Source organism: Lagenorhynchus albirostris, chromosome X (genome assembly GCF_949774975.1).
Source record: "Lagenorhynchus albirostris chromosome X, mLagAlb1.1, whole genome shotgun sequence".
Lineage (NCBI taxonomy): Eukaryota > Metazoa > Chordata > Mammalia > Artiodactyla > Delphinidae > Lagenorhynchus > Lagenorhynchus albirostris.
The window spans coordinates 73,403,158-73,423,235 of NC_083116.1; the positions used below are offsets into that span (position 1 = coordinate 73,403,158).

A 20,078-nucleotide genomic window follows, 5' to 3' on the forward strand; every position below is an offset into this window, starting at 1 on the left:
AGGTCCTTCAATCATTCCTCGGAGGACAGGATGCCTCTTGAATTAGAAACTTAATGGAAGATCTCCCAGGGAGGATGCTGGGATGCAGGCAGTGAGAGAGCTTCGGTAGGCAAAAGCACCACATTTCAGAGGGCTTTTTAAAGACTCTAGCCCTGAAAGAGACCATTTGGCCCAAACCACTTTCCTTTTGCTAAATTAAAACCTCCTAGAAAGCCACAAGGAAAACCTCCTAGGGCAGGTCCTCCCCAAGCAGGCAGTTTGTGGGGTGGAGTGGGGGGGGGGCCTTAACTATAGTTGCTCCTCCACCCCCAAGAAAGAGCCACAGGGCAGGGCACTCTCAAGAAAGCTCCCCTAGAGCTGGAGCAACACTGCCTTGGGGTTCAACCCAAACTCAGGCCTCACAAGGTGCCGGGCAGGAAGGCTCTCTAGACAGATGGGCAGGGCTGGGGATGGGGGGGCATGGGGGGAGTGGCTAGGCTGTGTGCTAAGGCCCAGAATCTTGGGTCTGCCAACAGAGGGAGCCAAGAGCAGAGGAAGATTGACCCAGAAATGGCAAAACCAGGGCTCTTCAACGGGGGTGACAGTGGGAGAATGGGAGTGGGCTATTTTGCAGCATTAATTTTGCAGTCCCACTAGCACCTTTGATGCGCCCTCTCAGTGCCCCTCTACCTGCCGAAGCCCTCTTCATTTCTCGGTGTGAGGAGCTCAAATGTCCCTGGGAGCTGGGGGCTTGTGGGGAGGGGAGGAAAGGAGCTGAGTGGGGGAGCTGTTCTGAAGGGGAGGAGGGAGGCAGTGGGGAGCAAGGCAGGCTGGTGAAGCCCTCCCCCCAGCAGGCACCTCAATAATCTGATTTCCATAAAGAGAACTTTCCAGGCCATAAAGATTTTATTGAAACTCCCAGCAGCCTGATAAAAGCATAATTCCACTGACCACAATCTACCTAGGAATAGCTCCAGGATATTAGGCTGAAACTCAGCAAAGCTATCCCTTCTGGAAGGCTGCTCTGCTCCCCTTCCCCCTTTCCCCTTTTCTCCTATGGGAGGGAGGGGCCTCCATTTGGCCCAACTGTGGACTATCCACACTCCATTGGGAAAAATCCACTCATCCAGCCCTGAAAATAAGCCCAGCTCTACAGGCCTGGGACAGAGAGAAAGGATGCCCTGGGTCAGGCAGTACAGGAGTCCGCTGACATTCCTGCTGGAGTTCCATGCCTACCATGGCCTGGTCCAGACCTGCTGCTCCCGCAGGGTATGTACATAAGGGTCTGAAAAAGGGGCTTTCAGCTCTGAGCCCCTGACTGGGACCCAGTCTAGAATTGGAGTCTCCTGAGAGATGGTTGGAGACAACATAAAAGAAAGACTCCAGACTCTAGTGGCCAACAGTCCTGGATCTGAATCCTTGCTCTGCTGCTTACTGGCTATGTGACCTTAGGCGAGTCACTCGTCTTCTCTAAGTTCCAGCTTCCTATCTGCAAAATGAGGAAAAGAATACTTACTTATTCAAAGTGTTAAGGATAAGTGAGAGAATATGAGATACCTAGTGTGATGCCTAGGATGAAGTAGGCTGTCAATACCCGCTACTCATCACCACCCTATTCCCCTCACCCCACATGACCACTCCCTTCTCCTCATTTCCACAGTTGGTCATAGTTCCCCTCAACCATAGCTGGTCCTCCACCTCCAAGAAAGAGTCACAGGGCAGGGTACTCCTAAGGGAGCCCCCATGGAGCTGAAGCAACACTGCCTCAGGGTCAGACCCCAACCCCAACCCCACGAGATGCAGAGTGGGAAGTTGAGGTAGACAGATGGGCAGGGCAGGGGATGATGGTGGTGAGGGGAGAGGCTCAGCTGTGTGCTTCCTTGTAGGAGACAATAGGTACCAAGAAAACAGCCCATGGAAGGTTCCCTGATTCTATGGGTTAAAGTACTGATTTCTGACTAAACTAATCCCCTCTGTGACTTTGGGCAAGTCCTTTTCCCTCTCTGAGCCTCAGTCTCCCACCTGTCAAATGAGAGTGGGCAGTTAGATGAAGTGGTCTAAGTAACTTCCTGGTTCTGATTTTGTATGACTAGAACACTGCCTAAAATTCTGATTAGTCAGGACTATCCATTCATTTATTTATTCAACAAATATTTAATAAGCTCCTTATATGTACCAGGCATTGGTTTAAATGCTGGGAATAAAGCATTTGGGTAAACAGAAAAAAATTGCTGCTTCATAGAGCTCAATGAAATCAATCAATAAAAGAAAGGGCCAGAGCTGCCCTGCCCTGCTGCAGAGCATGCACAGATGACCTCACTGATGGATGGGCCTGGAGAGATCCAGGTCCTGAGGAGGACAGAGACAGTTTACTCAGGTAACACCCAGGGTGATTCTGTGGCCTCTTCTTTACATCTCTTCTCGTTGGTTAGGTCAGGAGAGGGAAGAGTGACAGCTCTGCCCATCAGGGAGTTCCCCTGAGACTGGGGATCAGAGGGATTTCCATGCTCCCCAGAGTGGGGTGTGATCAACACCCTTTGATTCATACTATACCTGAGAGTTGCCTCTGGGCTGCCCACAGAGGGTCCCATGTAAAAGTGGCTACTTGCAAATGAGCCTTAATGGTTAGCAAGAGAAGGTGGAATGTGATACCCAATAGTGTAGAGACAGGAGGCAGACATATTGGGTCTGGACAGAAGACAAGACAGCAAGGGAAAGAATTCAACATTGAGCCTAAATAAAGGGTTAATTAGAGTCAATCCAGGAGCAGTTAGTATTCTGTTGGAGGTACCAGCAGGGGTAGGGAGACTCTGGGAAGGCTCCCAGAGGTGGCTTGGAAAGACAAGTTGAAGAATGAAGGTGGTCCATGTCTGTAGTACAAAGAGGCCAACCTGGTCTTTGGTTCAGCTCTGTCAATGATTTGCTGAGTACCAATAATTAAAGATTTGGACAAAATGATGTCTTAGGACTTTCTTAGGAAAGTCTCAGCAGGAGACTTGCTGTAGGTTGAGAGTGTCTAACACTATACTAGAACCTCCATGAGGGTTGGTATCCCAGTACATAGCACAGACCCTGGCACAAAGCACATCCTCAACTAATGTTTGTTGAGTGGTTTGTCAGGGCTGTGGGGGGATGCCAGAGATGGCAAGCTCTCTCTAGAGTCTCCTAGTTTCAGCTTCTACCACTCCTCCTAAGGAGTATGTTTACTGTTTTTTCTTGATTAGCCCTTATTATCCAACTTCTTTTTAAAACTTTTAAATTATTTTTTATTGAAATAAAGTTGATTTACAATGTTTCAGATATACAGGAAAGTGATTCAGTTATATATATATGTATTTTTTTCTTTTTCAGATTCTTTTCCATTATAGTTATTATAAGATATTGAAGGGCTTCCCTGGTGGCGCAGTGGTTGAGAGTCCGCCTGTCGATGCAGGGGACACGGGTTCATGCCCCGGTCCGGGAAGATCCCACATGCCATGGAGCGACTGGGCCCGTGAGCCATGGCTGCTGATCCTGTGTGTCCGGAGCCTGTGCTCCACAACGGGAGAGGCCACAACAGTGAGAGGCCCATGTACCGCAAAAAAAAAAAAAAAAAAAAGATATTGAATATAGTTCCCTGTTCCTTGTGCTATACAGTAAATTATCCAGCTTCTGGTAAGATAATCTATATATTCCTTAAGGAACTACCTCACTCCCATTCTCAGTCTCTGTGGTTCAGTTAGAGGCTGACTCCACTCTTGGCTCAAGGGAAGAGCACGTGATTCAGACCTCGCTCCATGTCCCTTGGCATAGAAATTAGTTTACAGGTGGGCACAATTAATTTAGAAACTTAGTTCTGGGACTTTTGAAAGAATTGTTGGGAAGAGATCATTTCTCTTTACATTGAATTTGGAGTTTGAGGGTGTTAACTTGGACCTGTTGGCCACCATCTAGTAACCACAAGAGAGCAGAACTGAGAGAACAAGAGCACAAGACTGAGTCTTAATGACTGCATGAGTCTCCAGATCCAGCTGTGCCTGAAGCTAGACCTACCCATGACCTTATCAACTTTGTGAGCTGATTAATATCCTTCTTTTAAAAACCTGATGCCTATGTCAGTTGGATTTGAGTTACATGCAACATGAAGAATGCTGTGAATAATATACTTCCTCCTCACCTTCCATATGGTCCAGTCACTCAGGGTCACTTGCTAGTCTTAAATAAGTTATGAACTTTCATATCTCCATCTTTTGCGCATGCTGTTGCTTCGTTCACAGACGTCTGTCTATCCAGAGTCATTCAGAGCAGGACATCAGGAATGGTGGGGTAAGGGCCTCCAAAAATCTGCTACTCCTTAAAAGCAGTAAGAACTCCAGAACAAATGGTTAAAATCAACTTTTCCAGAACCTTGGAAAGTAACCAAAAGTTTGCAATGATATGAGGAGCATTATTTGAAAAAAAAAAAAAAACTGCTGATTCTTGGTAAGAAGAGTGAGATTTGTGAGGTTTGGACTTGTCCTATTCCCATCTCTTTCTCCCAAGCTCTATAGTAGCCTGGAAAACCAGTAGTCCAGCAACACCCAGAGGGAGCATACCAGGTTTGAAGATCCTCAAAAAGCCCAATTCCTAGAGAATTGTCACTACTTGACCTGTTTAGCAGCTCCTTGGAAAAGTATCATTCACAGAGTTTTTATTTGACCTGGCTCAGAGTCCACTCAGTGGGAAAGATCCTACCCCTAGAGCATTTATTGAAAACAACCAGTAACAATTGTTTAATACCACAGCAGCAGTACCAATTGGGGGAAAGAAGAGACTATCTGGTCAAAAAACTTAAAAGGAAGATCTGGGGAATGAGAAGTTAATAGGGGGCTTTGAAATGCTCTGACATGTCATATTCCTGAAGATCTAGGAGGCCACTTGCATTTGCAGGGCTGTGTGCATGCACCAAATACACCTGAAAAGGCCCTACTTTTTCACGTCTGGCTGACATTGGGGCTTGGTGGAGGTAGAAAGTGATGGCAAAGGCAGAATTGCAAACTGCTAGAGCATTGAAGGAGTAACCCGACACACACACGCACATGCACACACGCACAAACACACACACACAGCCTCTCATCAAAGGGTTGATGATCACTCATTCAAAGTATTTAAGGAAATTTCTGTTCAGTCATTAGTGACCACTAAGCTAACCAAGCATTCACTTCAGGAGCCACATATGACAGAAAATGTACTTTACAGAATTAGTTAGGAAAAGTCACTAAATAGGCAAACAACAACAACTAAAACAATCAGTAACAAAACCAAACCCTGAGGAGAGGGGAGAAACTGATTTCCAGAGTTGCCACATTATAGTATTGAAATGTCAAGTTTTCTACAAAAAATTATGATACATACAAAGAAAAAATGTATTGCCCATACACAGGAAAAGTAGCCAAAAGAAACTGTCCCTGAAGAAGAGGTTGGACTTACCAGGCAAAGACTTTAAATCAGCTATTACAAAATATGCTCCTCAAAAATCAGTTAATGTAAAGACTTCCCTGGGGGTCCAGTGGTTAAGAATCTGCCTTCCAATGGAGGGGACACAGGTTCAATCCCTGGTCGGGGAACTAAGATCCCACATGCCGCAGGGCAACTAAGCATGTGTGCTCTAGAGCCTGCGTGCCACAACTAGAGAGCCCACATGCCATAACGAAAGATCCCACATGCCACAACTAAGATCTCGTGTCACAACTAAGACCTGACACAGCCAAATAAATAAACAAATATTTTTTTAAAAAATCAGTTAATGTAATCTATCACAGCAACAGGCTAAAGAAGAAAAATTATATGATCATATCAACAGATGCAGAAAAAGCACTTGATCAATTAATGATAAAAACTCTCTTGATAAAGAACATCTACAAAAAACTTACAGCTAACATCATAATTAATGATGAGAAACTAGATGCTTTCCCCCTAACATCAGGAACAGGCAAGGATGTCTGCTCTCACCACTCCCATTCAACATTGTACTGGAAGACTTAGCTAATGCTATAGACCAAAAAAAGTATACATATTGGCAAGGAAGAAATAAAAAGTCTTTGTTCACAGGTGATATAATTGTCCACATAGAAAATCCTAAAGAATCAACAAAGACTCCTGGAACTAATAAGCGATTATAACAAGGTTGCAGAATATAAGGTTAATATAGGAGTATGTTTCTTAAAAACTGGAGGAAATCATGCCTAAAGAATTAAAGGGCATCCAAACTGAAAAGGAAGAAGTCAAATTATTTCTGTTTGCAGATGACATGATCTTATATGTAGAAAACCCTAAAGATTCCACAAAAAGTTGTTAGAACTAATAAATAAATTCAGCGAAATTGCAGGATACAAAATCAACAACAACAACAAATCAATTGTGTGTCTATACATTAACAATGAACAATCCAAAAAGGAAATTTAGGGAACAATTCCATTAACAATAGCATCAAAAAGGATAAAATACTTGGGAATAAACTTAAGCAAGGAAGCAAAATTCTCATACACCGAAAACTACAAAATGTTGCTGAAATAAATGAAAGAAGACATGTAAAGTGAAAGATATCCCATGTTCATGGATTGAAAGACTTAATATTCTTAAGATGACAATATTTACCCTAAGAGATCTACAGATTCAATGCAATCTCCGTCAAAATCCCAACAGTGGTTTTCTGTTTGTTTGTTTTGTTTTGTTTTTTTCAGAAATAGGAAAAGCATCTTAAAGTTCATTGCAAGTTCAGGGAGCTCAAATAGCCAAAATACTCTTGAAAAAGAAGAACAAATTCAGAGTACTTACACTTCCTGATTTCATACCTTACTACAAAGCTATAGTAACCAAAACAGTGGAATACTGGCATAAGGACAGACATATAGACTAATGGAATAGAATAGAGAGCCCAGAAATAAACCCTAGTGTATATGGCCAAATGATTTTTGACAAAGATGCTAAAACCATTCAGTAGGGAAAAGACAGTCTTTTCAAGAAATGGTGCCAGGAAAACTGGATATCCATGTGTGAAAGAATGAAATTGGACCCTTACCTAACACCATATAAAAAATTAACTCAAAATTGATCAAAGACCAAAAAATAAGAGCTAAAACTCTAAAACTCTTAGAAGAAAACATGGGAGGAAATCTTAATGGCATTGGATTGACATCAAAAGCACAGGCAACAAAGGAAAAATAGACAAATTGGACTTCAAAATTAAAGACTTTTGTACATCAAAGGATACTATCAACAGAATGAAAAGACAACCTATAGAATAGGAAAAATATTTGCAAATCACATAGCTGATAAGAGATTAATATCCAGAGTATATAAAGAACTCCTAAAACCCAACAACAACAACAACAAAACAAACAACCCAATTCAAAAATGGACAAAGGAATTGACATTTCTGCAAAGAAGATATACAAATGGTCAATAAGCACATGAAAAGATGTTCAATATCATTAATCATTCGGGAAATGCAAATCAAAACCACAGACATTACTTCAGACATTACAACCATTAGGATGGTTATTTTTTTTTAAAACCAAAACCAAAAAAATCACAAAACAGAAAATAATAAGTATTGGCCAAGATGAGGAGAAATCAGAACTCTTGTGCACTGCTGGTGGGAATGTAAAATGGTGCAGCTGCTGTGGAAAGCAGTAAGAGAAAAAAAAAATAGAATTACTATATGATCCAGCAATTCCATTTATGGGTATATACCAAAAATAATTGAAAGCTGGGACTTGAACAGATACTCGTACACCTATGTTCATAGCGGTATTATTCACAATAGTCAAATGATGGAAACAACCCAAATGTCCATCAATGGATGAAGGGATGAACAAAATGTATGTACAATGGAATATTATTCAGCCTTAGAAAGGAAGGAAATTCTGACAAATACTGTAGCATGGATAAACCCTGAAGACATTATGCTAAATGAAATAAGCCAGACAGAAAAAGATAAATGTTGTATGATTCAACTTATGTGAGATACCTAGTGTAATCAAATTCATAGAGACAGAAAGTAGAATGGTGGTTACCAGGATCTGAAGAGAGGGAGGAATGGAGAGTTATTGTTTTCTGGAGATAAATGGTAGTGATGGCTGCACAACAATGTGAATGTACTTAATGCCAATAATATGTACACTTAAAATGGTTATAATGGTAAGTTTTATGTTATGTATATTTTACCACAATAAAACCAAATTTTAATAAAGATATGTATAATAAATTTATACTTGCTACCAAAAAAGATGGGTAAAATTGTGATTTTTATGTTATGTATATTTTAACACATACACGCGCGCGCGCGCACACACACACACACACACACACACAAGAGCCAAATAGAAATTCTCAACTTGAAAAGTACAGTAACTGAAATGAAAAATTCACTAGAGGGGGTCAACAGCTGATTTGAGCTGACAGAGGAAAGAATCAGCAAACTTAAACTGAGATTTTCCAGTCTGAAGACTAAAAAAATTTTTTAAAAAATGAAGCAAAATGAACAGAGCCTCAAAGACACATGTGACATCATCAAGTGTATCAACACATGCATAATGGTAGTCCCTGAAGGAGAAGAGAGAAAGAAAGCAGAAGAGAAATAATAATCCAAAGTCCCAAATTTGGTTAAAAAAATACAACACCCGTCTACATATTCAAGAAGCTCAATGAACTTTAGATAGGATAAATGCAATGAGATCCACACCTAGACATGTCAATTGATAAAAGTCAAAGACAAAGAGAGAAACTTGAAAGCAGTAAGAGAAAAATCACATACAAGTGGTCAGTAATAAGACTGATGAGATTATGAGAAGCTAACTTCGCATCAGAAACCACAGAGGCTGAAAGACAGTGGAATGACTAATCAAACTGCTGAAAGAAAAAGATTGCCAAGCAAGAATTCTCTGTCCAGCAAAACTATCCTTGAAAATTAATGAGAAATTAAGGCATTCCAAGTTTTAAAAAACAAACAAACTGATATTCCATTACTAGACCTACCTACTGATATTTCAGCACCAGACCTTCCCTACAAGAAATATTAAAGGGAGTTCTTCAGGCTGAAATGAAAGGACTCTACATGGTAACTTGAATCCACAGAAAGAAATCAAGAGTACTATTAAAGGTAACTACATAGGTATATAAATGACAATACGATTGCATTTTCATTTGTAATGCTTTTCTTCTGACTTAAAAGACAATGGTACAACAAAAACCCCACACACATACAAACATAAAAATACATTAAATTAGAATATACTCCTGAGGGATGGGGATGTGGAATGGAGTTATAAGCGTGAACAGAAAAATAAATTATGTAAAATATTTTAAAAAGACAATGGCATAAGGTAACAATAAAATTGTGTTAATGGGCTTATAATGTATAAAATTGAAATTTATATTACAATAACAGCACAAAGGAGGGAGGAGGGAATGACTATGTGGGAGCAAAGTTTGTATACTATTGATATTAAGTTAGCATTAATCCAGACTAGAATGCTTTAAATTAAGATCTTAATTGTAATCTCCAGGACAACTACTAAAAAAAAAAAAATCTCAAAAATACATGGTAAAATACATGACAAGAGAATAAAAATCGTACACTAAAATATCTAAGTAACACAAAAGAAGGCAGTAATGGAGGAATAGAGGAACAAAAAAGACACAAAACGTATAGAGAACTAATAGCAAATGGCAGGTATGATTCCAATCATATCAGTAATTGCATTAAATGTAAGTGAATTAAATGCCTCAATCAAAAGATAGAGATTGGCAAAATGGATTTTGCAAATCCATGATCAACTATATATTGTCTAAAAGAGGCATATATTAGATTTAAAGTCACAAATTTGTTGAAAATAAAAGGATGGAAAAAGACATATCATGCAAACAGCAACCAAAAGATAGCTGAAGTAGCTATACTAATATCAACAAAATACACTTTAAGACAAGTTGTTACTAAAAAAATTATGTTTTATAATGATAAAAGGGTCAATTCATCAGGAAGGTATAAAAAATATAAATGTATATGCACCTAATAAAACAGCTCCAAATTACATGAAGCAAACACCAACAGAATTGAGGGAAGAAATAAACAATTCAACAATAATTTTTGAAGACTTCAATACCCCACTTTCAATATTAGATAGAACAACTAGGCAGATCAATAAAAATGTACATGACTTGAACAACACTATTAACCAGCCTAATAGACAGTTATAGAACACTCCACTCAACAACAGCTATATGCATACTCTTCTCAAGTGCACATGGAACATTCTCCATGGTAGATCATATATTAGATTATAAAACAAGCCTCAATAAGTTTAAAATAATTGAAATAATACAAAGTATGTTCTCCACTCAAAATGAAAATAAATTAAAAATCAATAAAACGAGGAAGTTTGGGAAATTCACAAATGTGTAGAAATTAACACACTCCTAAATAATCAATGGGTCAAAGAAAGACTACAAGAGAAATAAGAAAATGCTTTGAGATGAATGAAAACAGAAACACAACATACCAAAATGTATGGGATGCACCTAAAGCAATACTTAGAGGAATATTTATAGTTGTAAGTGCTCATATTAGAAAAGAAGAAAGATTTCAAATACAATAATAACCTAATCTTTCACCTTAAAAAACTAGACAAAGAAGAGCTAACTATACCTCAAGCAGGAGAAGGTGGGAAATAATAAAGATTAGAGCAGAAATGAATCAAATAAAGAATAGAAAAACAATAGAGAGAATAAACAAAATTTAAAGTTGTTTTTTTGAAAATATCAACAGAATTGACAAACTATTAACTAGGCTGAGGAAGAAAAAGAGAGAGAAGACTCAAATTACTAAAATGAGAAATGAAAGCAGGACATGACTACCATCCTTACAAAAATAAGAAGGACTATATGAAGGAATATTATGAAAAACCGCATGCCAAAAAATTAAATAAACTAGATGAAAGGGACACATTTCTAGAGGGAAACTGCTGAAACTTATGTGAGAGAAATTAAAATTTTTTGAATAGACTATAACAAGAGACTGAGCTAGTAATTTTTTAAAATCCCATAGAGAAAAGCTCAGACTCAGATGACTTTGCTAGTGAATTCTATCAAACATAAAGAAAACATAATACTAATTCTTCACAATCTCTTCCCCAAAAAAGATTAATAGGGAACACTTCCCAACTCATTCTATGACGTCAGTATTACCTTGATTCCAAAACCAAAACCATCACAAGAAAACTACAGTCCAATGCATATAGACTCCAAAATACTCAACAAAATACTAGTAACAAAATCCAACAACTTATAAAAAGATTTATATACCAAGACAAAGTGGGATTTATCCCAGGAATTCAAGATTGCCTTAACATCCAAAAATGAGTCAATGTACACTATGTTAATAGAATAAAGGACAAATGAAATGCAATCATCTCATTGGACACAGAAATAGCTTTTCGACAAAATCCAACAAGCTTTCATGATAAAACACTAAACAAACTAGGAATAGAAGGAGACTTCCTCAATCTGATCAAGGACATCTACCAAAAACCCACAGCCAACATCATACTTCATGGTAAAAGACTAGATGCTTTGCCCTAAGATCAGAAACAAGACAAGGATATCTGTTTTTACCACTTCTGTTAAACATTGTATTGGAGGTTCTAACCAGGGCAATTAGGCAAGAAATAAATATTCATAAAGGCATCCAGACTGGAAAGAGGTAAAATTATCTCTATTCACAGATGGTATGACTTTTATAGAGAAAATCCCAAGGAATACACACACACACACACACACACACACAACACTATTAGAACTAATAACCAAGTTCAGCAAGGTTGCAAGATACAAAATCAATATATAAAAATTAATTGTATTTCTACACACCAGCAATGCACTATCCGAAAAAGAAATTAAGAAAATAGTTCCATTTACAGTAGCATCAAAAAGAATAAAAAACAACTAGGAATATATTTAATGAGTGAAGTACAAGTCCTATACATTGAAAACTATAAAAGATTGCTCAAATAAATGGAAGAAGACCTAGATAAATGGAAAGACATGACATGTTCATGTATTGGAAGGCTTAATATTAAGATGGCATTGAGCTCCAAATTGATCTATAGATTCAGTGCAATCCTTATAAAATAACCAGCTTTTGTTTTTAGAAATGGATAAGCAGATCCTAAAATTCATGTGAAATTACAACGAATCCAGAATAGTCAAAACAAACTTGAAAGGGAAGAACAAAATCGGAGCACTCTTCCTCGATTTTGAAACTCACTACAAAGCTACATTAATCAAGACTGTGTGATACTGACAGAAGGATAGATATTGAGACAAATGGAATAGAATTGTGAGTCCAGAAATAAACTCTTGCGTGTACAATCAATTGATTTTCAACAAGAGTGCCAAGACAGTTCAGTGGGGACAAGAATAGTCTTTTCAACAAATAGTAGTGGGAAAACTGGCAAAATAATAAAGTTGGACCCTTACCTCATACCATATTAAAAAATTAATTCAAAACGTATTAGATGTAAGAGCTAAAAGTATAAAACTCTTAGAAGAAAACAGTGACTTTGGATTAGGTTCTTATGGTTTCTTAGACATGAGACCAAAAATACAGGTGAAAAAGAAAGAATAGACAAGTTGGACCTTATCAAAATTAAAAACTTTTGTGCTTCAAAGGACACCATCAAGAAAACAAAAAAGACAAATACACATCACCAGATGGGAGAAAATATTTGCCAACCATATATCTGATAAAGGATTTATACTTGGAATAAAGAACTCTTATAACTCAAAAATAAAAAGACAAACAATCCAATTAAAAACTTGGGAAATGATCTGAATAGATCATTTCTCAGGGCAGATATACCACTGGCCAAGAACACATGAAAAGATGCTCAACATCATTAGACATCAGAGAAATCAAAACCACAATGAGATACCAGTTCATACACACTGCAATTGCTATAACGAAAAAGACAATTAACAACAAGCGTTGGCAAGGATGTGGAGAAATTGGAACCATCATACACTGCTAGTAGAAATATAAAATGGGGCAACTGCTTTAGAAAACTATTTGGAAGTTCCTCAAAAAATTAAACATAGAATTACTATATGATCCAACAACGTCACTCATATATATATATGTGTGTGTGTATATATATATATATATATATATATATATATACCCAAGAAAAATGAAAACATATGTCCACACAGAAACTTGTACATGAAGCTTCATAACAACATTATTCATAATAGCCAAAAAGTGGAAAAAACCCAAATGTCATCAACTGATGAATGGATAAACAAAATGTGGTTTATCCATATGATGGAACATTACTCAGCTGTGAAAAGGAACAAAGTACAGTTTCATGCTACAGCATGGATGAAGTTTGAAAACATTATGCTAAGTGGAAGAGACCAGACACAAATGCCACGTAGTCTATGATTCCATTTGTATGAAATTTCCAGAAAAGGTAAATCCATAGAGATAGGGAGTAAATTAGTGGTTGTCAGAGGCATGGGGTGGGGAAGATGGGAATTGGGTATAGGATTTCTTTTGGGGTTGATGAAAATGCTCTAAAATTAGATAATGGTGATAGTCACACGACTCTGTGAATTTCCTAAAAACCACTGAATTGTGCAGTCTAAATTGGTGAATTTTATGGTTTGTGAATTATATCTCAATAAGAGTCTCATTAGAAAAAAACTAGTCACTCAGTTTCATTCTTCTGTGAAACAGTCCTGAGTTTCACAGCAAGGATAAGGCAACAGGAGGGAGAATGGCAAGGCCTGAGCTGCTATTTATTGAGCATCTCTTCTTGGCAGGCACTGCACTGGGTACTTTGCATACCTCAACTTGTTTGAATCTAGGACTAATTCTGTGAGGAAGGAATTACCATCTCCAGTTTACAGCCGGCAAAACTGAGGCACTTGCAGGAAGTGGTGGAGGCTGGATTGAAATCCAGGTCTGTGCTCTATCCCCTCTTCCAGGGGCCTGGCTACAGGGGCTCCTGCCATGGACCAGCCTGTTCCTTTGATCCCTTTGTCCCTGGCCATGGAGTGGAGGAGACGGTGGGCACCAGCTGGCGCTTGGTCTCTGATGCCCTGTCCAACTGAGCTCTCCCTCTGGGGGCTGCGGGCTGGGCAGGGGTGTGCAGATGAGCTCAGCTCTGGCTGGTGCAAACCAGTCAAGTTGGAGGCTTGCAGACTGGGTGTATTTTTATCACAGGTCACAGGGAATTTCCCAACCAGGGGATCGATATCAGTTCATTATTCATGGGGGTGGAGTCTGGGGCTGGTAGCTGGTGGCAGCTGTGCTTAAGGACTCCTGCAGGCGTTTCCTCCTCGTAACAGTGCTTCCTCCCTCCCTTCCCTCACCCTAGCTGGGTGCTTTACAAAACTTACCTCGTTTATACACGTTATCTCAAGGGTTAGTAAGTAGGGTTGATTTAAGGCCTGGTTTACTAAGGTACGGAAGGGTCGGGAGACTTACCCAAGACCACACAGCCAATAAGTGTCAGGGCGGGGTTTCAAATTGAGGTGGGAGAGAGACATCATAGTGGGTACCCCTCTTAAGGAAGTGATTTCACTTTTCCAGACTCAGCTTCTCTTCCCCCTTCCCCCTGTTCCCCCCCTCTAGCCTTCCCACTCACCTGAGCTCTCTGAGGACACTTTTCCAAGCAGTGTCAGCTGACTCTGTAAGGTGGGCAGTGATTCTTGCTTGACAGATGAGGAAAATGAGGCCCAGGGATGGAGAAACCACTAAGCAGCCCATCAGTGGCAGGGCCCCGACCAGAACTATGCTTCTCTCCCTTCTAGCTGAGCATTTTCCCCACAGCACACGGGCAGACAAACCAGTTTTCCAGACCAGCCTGGAAAGCGTGGGATGGAGGCTTTTAACCACATCCCACCTGCAAGAGCATAGGGCTGGGTCCCTCAGAAGTCCAGGCCTCGGCAGCTTCCTAAACCAAGATGCCCTAAGGGCTCATTGTCGCCCCCACCACCAGCTACACCCACCACCATCTTGGGCCCAGCTAGGGCCTTGCACAGGTTCAGAGGAGACCCTGGGGAGCATCAGTTCCCAGCTAGGCAGCAGGAGCAGCTCCAGACACTGGCCCTTGGCCCCAAGTGAACTGTATTGCTGCCATCTCGGGCTTCCCCAGCAGCCACAGGCACCTTGCTCCTCCTCCCCCGCCTCCCTCAGGACCCAGGCTGCTGCCTGGAGCCAGGCAGTCCACGGAAGTCCCATCCTCTGTTCCCCCAGAGGCAGATCAAATGACCATTAAGCTTTGAGCAGATGCAGACAGTTGAAGGTGAGGGCCCAGGGCAGGAAGCATTTTGTTCTCTGCTAATTGGCCTCCTATGGTCACCAGAGAGGGTCTGGGGCCTAGAAGGGAAAAAGCCACATCAGTTCTCCATGGCTGCTCCTCTGTGCGCCGAAACCTAAGTGCTTCAGGCCTGGTGGGCAAGCAGATGTCTGGACATACCACACTACACAGCAGGGAAGGCTAGAAGGGGGGTTTGCATATGGTCTCAGCCCCTGTAGTCCAGCCTGCAGGGCCTCCCTGGGAGATGGGGGAAGGCCAGGGAGCCTGAAGGACAGGACACCTTTCAGGAGTCTGCTCTGAAACCCCGGGCTCTATTCATCCCCTCTCATGACCGCTGAGCCCGCTTCACCATTTCAGACTCATATGCCCTTATAAAGCATTGATTCCCCCACCTTCTCTCAGGGTACAGACAAGGATGCTGAGGCTCAGAGAGGGGAAAGTCTGTATTATGCAAAGCAGTGTCAGAGCTGAGATAAATCTCTACCCCCATCTCCATGCCTCACCCTGCCTGTGCCCCATTACCTCAGCTTAGAGATGCAAAGTCTTGGAAAGCAAGGATTCACCTCTGTTTTCCCAGCCCCAGTGTCTGGTGCTTAATAAATGTTCTAGACTGATGACTCCCTGATCAGAGCAGCTCCTTAGAGACCAGTTGAGCTTTGGAGAACCCTGATGACTGGCTTGAGGTGGGCTGGCCCCTGGCTTCCAGGCCTGGACCTCGGCCTCGCAGCTGCCTGTATGCTCCTGGAGCAACCCTCCCGTACCCAAGGCCATCTAGTGCCCAGGTCTGCCCTCGCTCTGCTGCTACAGCATCCAGGAGGCTGAAGCTCAGGCATATCTCACATCAAACCGACTCTGGTTCCCTGATTTCCCCACCTCCAGTCTCAGGCCTTGCCATGTCCCAAGCACCATCCAGGGAGGACCCACACAGGTCCATCCAGGGAGAGACCAGGGACCAGAAAATTCTTCAGGCAGGTCTTAGTCACAAAGAGGGATTGGTTTTTGAAAGTCCTTTGGCCCTTGACCCCCAGACCACCACCTCACTTCTTTCTGGGTAGAGAGTGCTGTCAGTATCCTCAACCTCTGCCTCCCCACTGCCACCCAGAGGAATCTCTTCTCAGCCAGTGTCTCTCCTTCATATCCTCCTTGTAGGTTTGAGTCCTTCAGGAAACATATCTGGGTCCCACTGAGAATGACCAGATTTCTGCAAGACTTCATGTTGTGGCTTCTGCTGGGCCCAGAATCAAATCAGCACTCTTGTCAGTGCCCACTGCCTGTGTCATGCCTAAGCTTGCTGTGCCCTTCAGGCACTGTCTTGCTGAGTTTCGCTACCCTTGCTAGGGCCTCTTTGGCATCTGTATTAGTTTTCCCAGCCATTCTCTTCCCTTTGTACCCACCCCACCCTTGGGCCCAAGCCAAACTAGCCTCATACTGAGCTCTATGGATGTGGCAAGATAAATCCTTAAATGTGACAAGCACTTCGATGGCCCCCATCTCATTTGATCCTCACATCAACCTGTTGAGGTGGGGATCCACAGTCCCAGTTTACAGATAAAGAAACTGAGGCTCAGAGAAATACTCACTGGCACAAAAAGTAAAACCAGGTCTGTCTGGTTCCAAAGACAGAATTTGAACAGTGGGAATGAGATGAAATGGGGCCCGGGGAAAAGCCTGGAGGTGGGGCAGCAGCAGCATGGGCTAGGAGATAGCCTGTGTAAACCTCTGAGAAAGCTGGGGAATCACCACTGGCAGTTATTGGGCACTTACTGTGTGCTAGGCATTGTCCTAAGTGTTTTATATGCATTGTCTCCTTGAATCCACACAAGAACTCTGTGATGTCCATAATATTATTGTTCCCATTTTACAGAAACTGGGGCACAGAAAGCTGAAGCAACTTACCTAAGGCCTCCCAGCAAATAAGTGACGGAGAGGGGCCAGGACCTGAACAGTTGCTCTTTCTACTTGGTGGAGACAGGAATGGATGACTGATTGGCCCTGAGAAGTTCAGAGCCTAAGTGACTGACAGAAGGCTGGGTTGGTTGCAAACTGTGAAGTGCTGTGCAAATGTGCTCCAGTTGGTGTCAGAGGCCAAAGAGCCACGAACGTGAGTTTTGTTGGCAAAGGTGGAAGGGAATGGGAGCAGCTCAGGTCAAGGTTCCTCCCAGCGGTAAGGTAGCTGTGAGTGGAGGGTGAGACAGGCAGCCCTGCAAAATGGGGCCATTTGGCCAACCCAGGCACTCAAAGCTGGCTGATTCAGGGGTCCCGATCTGAATGACTGTAAGAAACCACGAGTCGGGGGTGTGAGCCAGCAGCCGGCAGCAGCCAAGGCAGTTTGAAAGAAGTGAGGGGCCAGGGCTCTTGCTGGGTAGGGAGTCAAGCACCCACTGGTCCATGGAGGTTGGAGAGGTGGCCCGGGTGAGTGTGCAGATGCCTGTCTGTGAATGTCATTTGAATTATCAGCTGGAGCTCACAGCCTTGCTCCAGGGAACAGCACACAGATGCCAGTGCCTCTGAATCCAGGCTCACTGGGGGAGATCACAGGGGCAGATAGGAGAACTGGGGAGCTGGTCTTGAAGGGTGGCAGGACTTTGGCAGGCTGAGATGTGGGGAGGCATGAAGGCCTGGCGCGGCGGCCGCATCTGTGAACACCTATGGAGCGGCACCCACGCGCCCAGCCTGCCCCTCCCTTCTTTGTTATACCCAAACTCCTCCTTTATCACAGCACTGGATTTTAGTTGCTCACCCATCTGCCTCCCTCACCCATTGGACTAGGAGCCGCACAAGGACAGGACCTGTCTTCATAGCCACAATTTATGAGGGCCGGCTCCGTGCTGGCCACTTTACATACCTTGCTTCTCTCCATGGTCTGAAAGTTCCCCGCTGTATCTCACTGAAGTCTGTAGACTTGGAGGCCTAACTTGGTGCAGATCCCAGTGCGTTCAGCGTGGATGCCAGCGGTAGGAATGCATGAGAAATGAGCGTAGGCTTTGGTGACTCACCTTGGTCACCGGGGTGAGGCCCTGTGGTGGTATTCAGGGGTGGGGTGTGGAGGAGTGTGTGTGCGTGTGCTGGTCCCAGTGGCAGCTGACTCAGATCCCTGGGTGCCTGTGCGGAGGGAACGATGGACGGGGCCTGGCACTGAGTCTTCCTGGTTTCCCAAGGACTGGGGGGCGACAGGGTGAGTTCTGCTCTGCTCCTCTCCCCTGGGATCCCCAGGGTGAAGCCCTGCACACCACCCCCACCCCACATCATCCCAGCTACTCTTCCTTCCTTAGCCCCAAATGAAATCTTATCAGCATATTAATAGGACATTATGGTTTCTAATGAGAATCAAGAAAACATTTATGGAACAGATTAAAGACAGCTCCACCCCATTAAACAGCCCTGAGCCTTCCCTGGGGATCCTCGGGTGGGGGAGGGGTGGAGTGGCTGGGAAGAGGGGAGCTGTTTTCTCTGCTGGCCCCACAAGAGGGAAAGCGGGGAGAGAGAGTTACAGGGAGAGGAGCTAGACCTAGACCACCAGGCCCCTGCTCTCCTTTTTTTTCTGGGTTCCAAGTTAAGAGTTGCACCTGCAGACAATGGCATTGCCATCATCCTAGTCCCAGAAGGCTCCTCGGGGCAAAGAGGCCTGATGCCTGGTGCCAACAGGTCCACCACCCCGGCTGGGACTCTCATCTCTAAACAAGGACCCGACTGGGCATCTATTCTGTGCCAGGCACCACGTGGGGCACTTCCCCACATGGGATCAAACTGAATCCATAAAACAACTGTGCAAAGCAGATGTCTGCCTTCAGTTGGCTTTAGACATGAGGCTCAGAGAAGGGAAGCAACTTGCCCAAGGTCACACAGCAACTCTGGGATTCTAATCTCAGTCTGTCTGGTTCTAAAGCCCACGTTCTTTCCTTTACACCACGAAGCTTAATGAGAACCACCTCGGTATAAGTGACCGCATTATGTCCTGGGCTTCACCTCCCAACCTCCTACTTCTTCCTCAGAGGCTGGGTGGCATCACGGAAAGCATGAGATGATGGGGATAGAAAGATCTGGATTTCAATTCCAGCTCTGCTGTGACCTAGCTGTGTGACCTTGGAAAATCTCGCTTAACCTCTCTGAATCTCTGTTTTCTCATCTGTCAGAAGAGGCTGGAACTCCAGGGTCCTGGGTGAAGACTCAACGAGAAGTACATACTTGAGAAACATTTGCCATTAGCACTACACTTTATTCCTCGTTTTATTTTTCATGTGTCAAATGGGGCTAATGTTGACCACCCTAACTGCTTCTGTGGGCTGAGGGGGGGCGTGGCAAGACTAAGGGATGCAGTGCAAGCCACGGATTGCTACCTATATATAAGGGTTATTGCCAGCAGCCCTCTTTATCTTCAGCCAAGCTGGTGAAAGTGCCCTGTGTGCCACAGGCAGGACAAACAAGATACGTGGTGGAGCTGGCCCAGGCTAGGACCCTAGACTCAGGAAAGGAGGAGGAGGTAGCGTTTTGAGACATTCCTTAGAAGGCATCTCTCGGTGCCCCAGTGTCCTTGGTACTTGGCTCCCCAAGCATGGGAAAGCGACAGGAGGAAACCCCTGCCTTGTGATAGTATACCCCTTTGCCACTGCTCTTGCCTTGCGACACTGCTGCAGCCAGCCAGACCTCCTTGCTACCCCTCAGTCATGCCAGGCACGCTCCAACCTCAGGGTTTGGTGTTTGCTTTTCCCTTCGCCCCAGTCTCCTCAGGCTGGCTCCCTCAGTGCCTTTGGATTTCTG

General features: G+C 43.1%; 1 long non-coding RNA gene across 1 annotated transcript; it reads right to left on the reverse strand.

Annotated features, from left to right (window-relative positions):
• Positions 1-911: 911 nt before the first annotated feature.
• LOC132513681 (uncharacterized) lies at positions 912-18,262 on the reverse strand. Its single transcript, XR_009538517.1, has 3 exons — positions 18,166-18,262; positions 4,136-4,328; positions 912-1,468 (listed from the first exon to the last, which is right to left on the reverse strand). It is a non-coding gene; the product is annotated as an uncharacterized LOC132513681 (long non-coding RNA).
• Positions 18,263-20,078: the final 1,816 nt, after the last annotated feature.